A 10,020-nucleotide genomic window follows, 5' to 3' on the forward strand; every position below is an offset into this window, starting at 1 on the left:
TGGATATATATCGCCAGGCACTGCTTCCTGCAGGTAATGCGACAGTGCCCCCTTTAGATAGTGCCACACACTCCCCTGTTGATAGCCACAAAGCGCTCTTTTTAGATAGTGCCACAGTACCCTCTGTAGATAGTGCCACACACAGCCCCTTTAGATAGTCCCACAAAGCCCCCTTTTTAGGTAGTGACACAGTGCCCCCTGTAGAGAGTGGCACATAAAACCCCCCTTTAGATAGTGCCATAGACAGCCCCCTGTAGAGAGTTCCAAACACAAACCCTGTAGATAGTGCCACACCCCCTTTGTAGATAGTGGCCCACAGCCCCCTGTTAATAGTGCCACAGAGCTCCCTGTAGATACTGCCCGAGTGCCCCCAAAATAAATTAAAAAAAACCTTATACTCACCTAGAACCCTTCCCGCAAAGAAAGGAGCTCCACAGCCTCCTCAGTCCCGCATCTTATGAGGTGCTGAGACAGGATCTTTTTGTCATCGTGCCGGCATGTGCAAGGATCCTGACCCAGCATTTTATAGGCTGCAGGCCTAAGGTGGCCTGTAGCCTAGTGAACAGATACTTCTCTGCCAGAGTATTCAATTGTATCTGTGTCCTGAGGATACAGATTAATTTGAATATGGCAGTCGCCAGTTCAAGTTGCTGGGACACGATCCGGTACAATAACTTTCTAGGATTGTCTCTGTAAATTCGGGACAGTCCCGGCAAATTCAGGACTGTTGGCAACTATGCATCTTCAGGCTGATGAAAAGCGCCGATCACAGCAGAATGTTCAGCGGAGTTATTCTGCACCTTTGTAATGTCTTCTTATGTGACAACGGGGGCTCCGGGCACCCACAGACACCAGAGCCTGGGTAAAACATACATGCTTGGAAAAGATTAGCTTACTGAGAATACTAAGGTAATAAACTATCGTTATACAAATGAATTTATCCCTATTTTAATTACAAAGTCTCCATAATTCTCCATGAGAAGTGAGTGTTCAGGGCTACACCAATGTGCCGTGTGTACAATGGAACCATTCAATGTGCTGCCATGGAGCAGAAAGTCACAGAACATTTCTTACATCCAATGTGTTATAGCAATAAATGAAGTTTAAAAAGAAAGATGTTGTTTAATCCTGGATCTGCGTCCAGTCACAGCTGGGGGCCCATAGGGGCACCGTGTGGCTATGCGAGTCTGCTACTATTAACCTCCTGCAGCGAAGAGACGCCAACAGTGGATTAAACAACACATGCTTTATATTATTTTTGGGTCCAACGTTGAAAAAATATATAACAATTTAAGATTAAAAATTCCTCGTCCCATAAAAAAATATGTGCAGCTGCTTAACGTTTCGTTGTACAATACATTTATACTGCTCATTGCCTTAACCCAGTAGATCCCGACCAGTGTGTCAGCACACCTGTACAGGTCCTCATGGCAGTGCTATGTGCACAGACTCTTTATGGTTGCCCACAGGGCCCCTACTGATCCGTACTACATGTGCTGCCATGTGGTGCCTACATATGGCACCATATTAGGCCCCGTTCACATCTGCGTTGGGGCCTCCATCGCAGATTCCGCCAAAAATACCCGAAACAGTAGCGCTTTTGTTTCCGTTAAATCTACGGACACCCCGATGAAAACCCATTAAAGTCAGTGAGTTCCGTCGGACGCTGGTTGTCTCCGTTGTTAAATAGAGCCTGCGCTTCTGGCAGGGTTCTGCTCATATATGGACAGTGACATCGGCAGCAGTACGGGGGGCTGCAGTACTGCTGCCGACGTCACTGTCCATATATGGATAATGACTTCAGGGATTTCCTATTACTCGAGTCCCCTGAGCAGAGCATCAGCTGATGCTATGCTCGGGCACTCCAGCATTGCTGCGAACGTCACTGTCACTGTCCCCGGGGACTCCAGTACTGCTGCCGACGTCACTATCCATATATGGATGCTCTGCTCGGGAACCGAGCAAAGCGCTAGCTGATGCTCTGCTTGGGGAATCCAGCAATAGGCAGTGTGACAGCAAATTGCGGTCATGCAATTAATAACACGCTGACACGAACAGCACAGGAAGCAAGCCCTCAGTCCCGTGGGGCCGTGTCGGCACGTCATCAACATTAGAAAAGCTCCAGGACTTCCGGGAACAATTCACCGGGTTTGAACGGCACCATTTAGTACCGAATTTTTAATTAAAGTACATTAGTAAGTGACTTCTTTTTACATAAAAATATGAATGCAAAGCAATTTTTGGTCCCCGGATAATCCCTCTAAACTAATAAAAATCAGAATGGGAGGAGTGCAAGATCAAAAATGGAGGCAGTCACTATCCCCACATATATGAAATACATAAGAGACACAAAAGTTTGATCAGCACATTTCAACAAAATGAAACATAACGTGTATACAGGTGTAAGAACGCCTGTCACGGCAAAATTATACAGGCACAAAGTTCTGTAAGTAGATTCAGCATGATATATAGTACAACATATAGGTGTAGTACATGATATATAGTACATTATATAAGTACAGTAAACCATATATATAGTATATAGGTGCGGTACATGATATACAGTACAGTATATAGGTGTATTACATGATATATAGTATATAGGTGTAGTACATTATATATGGTATAGTAAAGGATATAGGTGTAGTACATTATATATGTATAGTACATGATGTATAGTATAGTTTATAGATGTAGTACATGATTGATATATAGTACAGTATACAGGTGTAGTACATTATATATGGTATAGTGTAGTATATATGTAAAGGATCTGCCAGGCACAGCTTCGGGGTTAACTCCCATAATTAATCAGTCAGCACCTGAATCTACATCCCTGAGACTGACTCCAGCTTCCACCACTCAGGCTGGCAGGCTTAGGAGTGGGAGAGCCTATCACAACCTGGCCAGACTCAGCTAGCTCCCGCCCTTGGTCTATTTAAGCCTGCCCTTCCTGTCCCTCGGTGCTTGTGATTCTTTTCGTGTGGGTTCCTGGCCCAGCTACAGCTCCTTCTATTTTGATCCTGCTCCATACAGACCCTGGCTTACTGACTACTCTTCTGCTCTTCGTTTGGTACCTCGCACACTCCTGGCTTGACTCGGCTCGTTCACCACTCTGGTTGCTCACGGTGTTGCCGTGGGCAACTGCCCCTTTCCCTTGCTTGTATTCCCTTGTATGTTTGTCGTGTTTGTCGTGCACTTACTTAGCGCAGGGACCGCCGCCCAGTTGTACCCCGTCGCCTAGGGCGGGTCGTTGCAAGTAGGCAGGGACAGAGTGGCGGGTAGACTAGGGCTCACTTGTCCGTTTCCCTACCCCCCGTCATTACATAATCACAAGCCCATACCTAGTCTACCCTGGTCCCTGACACCACTATGGACCCCCGTGAGACCCTGGCTCAGCAAATGCAGGGTCTCTCCCTACAGGTCCAGGCCCTGGCTCAGAGGGTCAACCAGCCTGATGCTACCTTGGTAGTTCCCCTCACCTCACCTCTTGAACCCCACCTCAAGTTGCCCGACCGGTTCTCAGGGGACCGGAGGGCCTTTCTCTCCTTTCGGGAGAGTTGTAGGCTTTACTTTCGTTTAAAGCCTCATTCCTCAGGTTCTGAGAGCCAGCGGGTGGGTATAATTATGTCCCGGCTCCAGGAAGGGCCCCAAGAGTGGGCCTTCTCCTTGGCTCCTGACGCCCCTGAACTTTCCTCCGTTGATTGTTTCTTTTCTGCTCTCGGACTTATTTATGACGAGACTGACAGGACTGCCTTTGCCGAGAGTCAGCTGGTGACCTTACGTCAGGGTAAGAGACCTGTTGAGGAGTATTGTTCTGACTTTAGGAAGTGGTGCGTAGCTTCTCGGTGGAATGACCCTACCTTAAGGTGCCAGTTTAGGTTGGGTCTGTCGAATGCCCTGAAAGACCTGCTAGTTAGCTATCCCTCTTCTGACTCCCTAGACCAGGTTATGGCTTTAGCGGTACGACTTGACCGACGTCTCAGGGAACGACAACGTGAACGTTTATGTGTTTTCTCCTCCGACTCCCCCATGATGCCTCCCGAAGTTCCGTTGCTTTGTTCCTCCCCAAAAGACTCCGAGATACCTATGCAACTCGGGGCCTCCGTGTCCCCCCAACAACGTAGAGAATTCCGCAGGAAGAATGGTCTCTGCTTCTACTGTGGGGATGACAAGCATCAAGTGAACAACTGTCCTAAGCGTAAGAATGCAGCCAGAGAACTTCCGCGCCTAAGTGATCATCGGGGAGGTCACTTGGGCGCACAGGTATTTCCCGTAAATAGGAAACGTACTAAGATCTTGCTTCCCTTTCAGGTCTCTTTTGGTAGTAGGTCTGCTACCGGCAGTGCCTTCGTGGATTCAGGGTCGTCTACTAATATCATGTCTGTGGAATTTGCTATGTCTCTTGCTATGCCTCTGATTGATTTGCCTAAACCTGTCCCGGTAGTGGGTATCGACTCCACTCCTCTTGCTAATGGTTATTTTACACAGCATACCCCTGTTTTTGAACTCCTTGTTGGCTCCATGCATTTGGAGCAGTGCTCTGTACTGTTGATGCAGGGATTATCGTACGATTTGGTTCTAGGCCTTCCCTGGTTGCAGTTGCATAATCCCACGTTTGACTGGAATACTGGGGAGCTAACCAAATGGGGTAATGAATGTTTTACGTATTGTTTTTCTGTTAATTCTATTTCTCCCCCTGAGGAGGCGAACACGCTACCCGAGTTTGTTCAGGACTTCGCTGATGTTTTCTCTAAGGAGGCCTCCGAAGTGTTACCTCCTCATAGAGAATACGATTGCGCTATCGAATTGGTACCAGGAGCTAAGCTTCCTAAGGGTAGGATATTTAATCTTTCTTGTCCCGAACGTGAAGCCATGAGAGAGTATATCCAGGAATCCCTGGCCAAGGGTTACATTCGTCCCTCTACTTCTCCGGTAGGTGCTGGCTTCTTCTTCGTAGGGAAGAAGGATGGTGGTCTTAGGCCATGCATTGACTACCGTAGCCTGAATAAGGTCACGGTAAGGAACCAGTATCCCCTTCCTTTGATTCCTGATCTCTTCAATCAGGTTCAGGGGGCCCAATGGTTCTCTAAGTTGGATCTACGGGGGGCGTATAACCTTATCCGCATCAAAGAGGGGGATGAGTGGAAGACTGCGTTTAACACGCCCGAAGGCCATTTAGAATACCTCGTCATGCCCTTTGGGTTGTGTAATGCCCCTGCGGTCTTCCAGAATTTCATAAATGAGATTTTGAGAAATTACCTGGGGATATTTCTTGTAGTGTACCTTGATGACATACTGGTGTTTTCCAAGGACTGGTCCTCCCACATTGAGCATGTCAGGAAGGTGCTCCAGGTCCTTCGGGAAAACAAACTGTTTGCCAAAACCGAAAAATGTGTGTTTGGGGTACAGGAAATACCATTTTTGGGTCAAATCCTCACTCCTCATGAATTCCGCATGGACCCCGCCAAGGTTCAGGCTGTGGCAGAATGGGTCCAACCTGCCTCCCTGAAGGCGTTACAGTGTTTTTTGGGGTTCGCTAATTATTACAGGAGATTTATTGCTAACTTCTTGGTCATCGCTAAGCCTCTTACGGACCTCACTCGCAAAGGAGCTGATCTCCTCCACTGGCCTCCTGAGGCTGTCCAGGCTTTTGAGGTCCTTAAGAAGTGCTTTATCTCTGCCCCGGTGCTGGTTCAGCCCAACCAAATGGAGCCATTTATCGTGGAAGTTGACGCATCTGAGGTGGGAGTGGGGGCTGTCTTGTCCCAGGGTACCAGTTCCCTCACCCGTCTCCGCCCCTGTGCCTACTTCTCCAGGAAGTTTTCGCTAACTGAGAGTAACTATGATATTGGCAACCGCGAGCTCTTAGCCATTAAATGGGCATTTGAAGAGTGGCGCCACTTCCTGGAGGGGGCTAGGCACCAGGTAACGGTCCTTACCGACCACAAGAATCTGGTTTTCCTAGAATCTGCCCGGAGGCTAAACCCGAGACAAGCTCGATGGGTGTTATTTTTTACCAGATTAAATTTTTTGGTTACCTATAGGGCTGGGTCTAAAAATATTAAGGCTGATGCACTGTCACGTAGCTTCATGGCCAGCCCTCCTTCGGAGGAAGATCCTGCTTGTATTTTGCCTCCAGGTATAATCATTTCCTCGATCGATTCTGATTTAGTCTCTGAAATCGCTGCTGATCAAGCTTCAGCTCCCGGTAACCTTCCTGAGAACAAGCTGTTTGTTCCCCTGCAATTCCGGCTAAGGGTACTTAGGGAAAATCATGACTCCGCACTATCTGGTCATCCAGGCATCCTGGGTACCAAACACCTCATTACTAGAAACTATTGGTGGCCTGGGTTGCCTAAAGACGTTAAGGCCTACATCGCCGCTTGTGAGGTTTGTGCTAGGTCCAAGACTCCCAGGTCCCGACCAGCGGGCTTACTGCGTTCGTTGCCCATTCCCCAGAGACCTTGGACACATATCTCCATGGATTTTATCACCGATTTGCCTCCATCCCAAGGCAAGTCGGTGGTGTGGGTGGTAGTAGACCGTAAGATGTGCCAGTAAGATGTGCCACTTTGTGCCCCTCAAGAAACTACCCAACGCCAAGACGTTGGCTACCTTGTTTGTCAAACACATCCTGCGTCTCCATGGGGTCCCTGTCAATATTGTTTCGGACAGAGGGGTACAATTTGTTTCATTGTTTTGGAGAGCCTTCTGTATGAAGTTGGAGATTGATCTGTCCTTCTCCTCTGCCTTCCATCCTGAAACCAATGGCCAAACTGAGAGGACTAATCAATCTCTAGAACAATATTTAAGGTGTTTTGTCTCTGACTGTCAATACGATTGGGTCTCATTCATTCCCCTCGCTGAATTTTCCCTTAATAACCGGGTCAGTAACTCGTCAGGGGTCTCCCGCTTTTTCTGTAATTTTGGGTTTAATCCACGGTTCTCCTCCGTTTCACCTGGTAGTTCCAACAATCCCGAGGTAGAGGTCATTCATCGGGAACTGTGCACAGTCTGGGCCCAGGTTCAGAAGAACCTAGAGGCGTCCCAGAGCGTACAAAAAACTCAGGCTGATAGAAAACGTTCTGCTAACCCCGTTTATGGTCGGGGATCTGGTGTGGTTGTCGTCTAGGAACTTGCGTCTCAAGGTTCCATCCAAGAAGTTTGCTAAGTTTGCTCCCCGGTTTATTGGGCCGTATAAGGTCATTGAGGTCCTCAATCCTGTCTCCTTCCGGCTGGAGTTACCCACGTCTTTTCGTATACACGACGTGTTTCATGCCTCCCTCCTTAAACGCTGCTCCCCGTCCTTGGCTCCCTCGAGGAGACCTCCTGTTCCCGTCCTCACCCCTGAGGGGGTGGAATTCGAGGTGGCCAGGATTGTGGACAGCAAGATGGTCCAAGGCTCCCTCCAGTACCTGGTCCATTAGAGAGGATACAGGCCCGAGGAGAGGACTTGGGTACCCGCCTGGGATGTTCACGCTGGGGTATTGGTCAGGAGGTTCCACCTGCGTTTCCCCAGTAAGCCAGGTCCACTTAGAAAGGGTCCGGTGGCCCCTCATAAAAGGGGGGGTACTGTAAAGGATCTGCCAGGCACAGCTTTGGGGTTAACTCCCATAATTAATCAGTCAGCACCTGAATCTACATCCCTGAGACTGACTCCAGCTTCCACCACTCAGGCTGGCAGGCTTAGGAGTGGGAGAGCGCTATCGCAACCTGGCCAGACTCAGCTAGCTCCCGCCCTTGGTCTATTTAAGTCTGCCCTTCCTGTCCCTCGGTGCTTGTGATTCTTTTCGCGTGGGTTCCTGGCCCAGCTACAGCTCCTTCTATTTTGATCCTGCTCCATACAGACCCTGGCTTACTGACTACTCTTCTGCTCTTCGTTTGGTACCTCGCACACTCCTGGCTTGACTCGGCTCGTTCACCACTCTGGTTGCTCACGGTGTTGCCGTGGGCAACTGCCCCTTTCCCTTTCTTGTATTCCCTTGTATGTTTGTCGTGTTTGTCGTGCACTTACTGAGCGCAGGGACCGCCGCCCAGTTGTACCCCGTCGCCTAGGGCGGGTCATTGCAAGTAGGCAGGGACAGAGTGGCCGGTAGACTAGGGCCTACCCCCCGTCATTACAATATAGGTATAGTACATGATATATAGTATAGTGCGGTATATAGGTGTAGTACATTATATATATATGGTATAGTGCAGTATATAGGTGTAGTACATCATATATATGGTATAGTACTGTCAGGGGCATAACTAGGAAAGACTGGGCCCCATAGCAAATGCTTTACTGCAGCCTCCCCTTATAGATAATAGATGCAGCCCCCCTTATAGATGTGCCCCCTGTAGATTGTGCCATACAGCCCCCCTGTAGACAGTGCTATACAGCCCCGCCTGTAAACAGTGTCACACCCCACTTGTAGATAGTACCCCCCACCTCCCCCTTGTACATAGTGCCATACTACCCCCTGTAGATTGCGCCATACAGCTCTCCCTTGTATATAGAGTCACACAGCCCCCCTTAGTAGATAGTGCCACACAGCCACCCCTTAGTAGAGGGGTCTGTGCCACACACAGACCCCTGTAGATTGCACCACACACAACCCCCTGTAGATAGAGCCACAGCCCCCTCCCTGCAAATAGTGCCATATAGCCCACCTAGTAGATAGTGCCACACAGCTCCCCCATGTGTATAGTGCCACACAGCTCCCCCATGTGTATAGTGCCACACAGCTCCTCCATGTGTATAGTGCCACACAGCTTCCCCTTGTGTATGGTGCCACACAGCCCCCCCCTTGTATATAGTGCCACACAGCCCCCCAAGTAGTACAAGGCCATGGCGCATCCGAGAAAGTTGTATCAGCTATGGGGATGTCAATCAAACATGGAAAGGTGGGTTTGGAGGAAGGACTATGTGACTCTTCAGGATAGTGGCACCGATCCATGACCCTTTAATGAGTAATTAGCATATAGTGTGCGCCATTTTAAAAGTTGATTTTATAGATTTTGCTGCATCTGAAAAAAGAATACATTTGGAAATTTTGTCAGGTCATGTATTACAGCATGTTCGCGGTTCAAGGGATTAAAACTACTAGACATGTTCCCATGAAATATACAATGAATGGAAAACAATTCTATCTGCCCTGCAATTTTGTTATTATAAATATATCCTATATAATTACAGCTTCAGAACCAAGCTCTGATAGATACGGCTCCAGAACCAAGCGCATACATATATACAGCACCAAAACCAAGCTCAGAACATAAATACAGCACCAGAACAGAGCTCATACATATATACGGCATGAGAGCCAAGCTCAGTACATGTATACAATACCGAACCAACCTCAGTACATAAATACAGCACCAGAACCAACCCCAGTACATATACACAATACCACAACCAAGGTCAGTACATTTATACAATACCAGAACCAAGATCAGTACATAAGTACAGCACCAGAACCAACCTCAGTACATAAATACATCCCCATAACCAAGCTCAGTACATAAATACAGCACCAGAACCAAGCTCAATACATAACTACAGCCCCAGAACAAAGCTCAGTACATAAATACAGCACCAGAACAAAGCTCAGTACTTAAATACTGTCACGGCGCGGTGTGTGGACCCGTTGGCCCGTACCGCGTAGCGGCATAGCAGCTCGCCAAACAGATGCAATGCAATGTCTATAGTCCAGAAAGGGTACCTGAGGCCATGTAGACAGTAGCGGTGGATTCAGGCTAAGATGAGGCTCCGACAGTAGACAGACACCCGGCGGGGTGTGACACAATAGATGCAGCGGAGGACACAACACGACTCCAACTCTTGACAGCACAGAGGCACGGTAGCACGGGATACAGGGTACAGGCAGCAGGAACGGGTAACACTGGGAACTGGAAAACACTAGGAGACCATTTGTAAAGACAAACTTTAGGTAACTCAACAACGCTCAGGCAGGGATCAAGAGGGCAGAGCCCCTTTTATAGTTCAGCAGTCTTGTCTAATTGCAGATATTCTGC

The 10,020-nt window shown here is 48.4% G+C and overlaps 1 long non-coding RNA gene across 1 annotated transcript in view; it reads right to left on the bottom strand.

Annotated features, from left to right (window-relative positions):
* LOC142741618 (uncharacterized) overlaps positions 1–9,783 on the bottom strand; it is a 36,513-nt gene extending 26,730 nt beyond the window's left edge. Inside the window, exon 1 of the long non-coding RNA XR_012881205.1 lies at positions 9,708–9,783. This is a non-coding gene — a long non-coding RNA (uncharacterized LOC142741618). The remainder of the gene's footprint in view (positions 1–9,707) is intronic.
* Positions 9,784–10,020: the final 237 nt, after the last annotated feature.

This window comes from Rhinoderma darwinii, chromosome 2, assembly GCF_050947455.1.
Source record: "Rhinoderma darwinii isolate aRhiDar2 chromosome 2, aRhiDar2.hap1, whole genome shotgun sequence".
NCBI classification, from domain to species: Eukaryota; Metazoa; Chordata; class Amphibia; order Anura; family Rhinodermatidae; genus Rhinoderma; species Rhinoderma darwinii.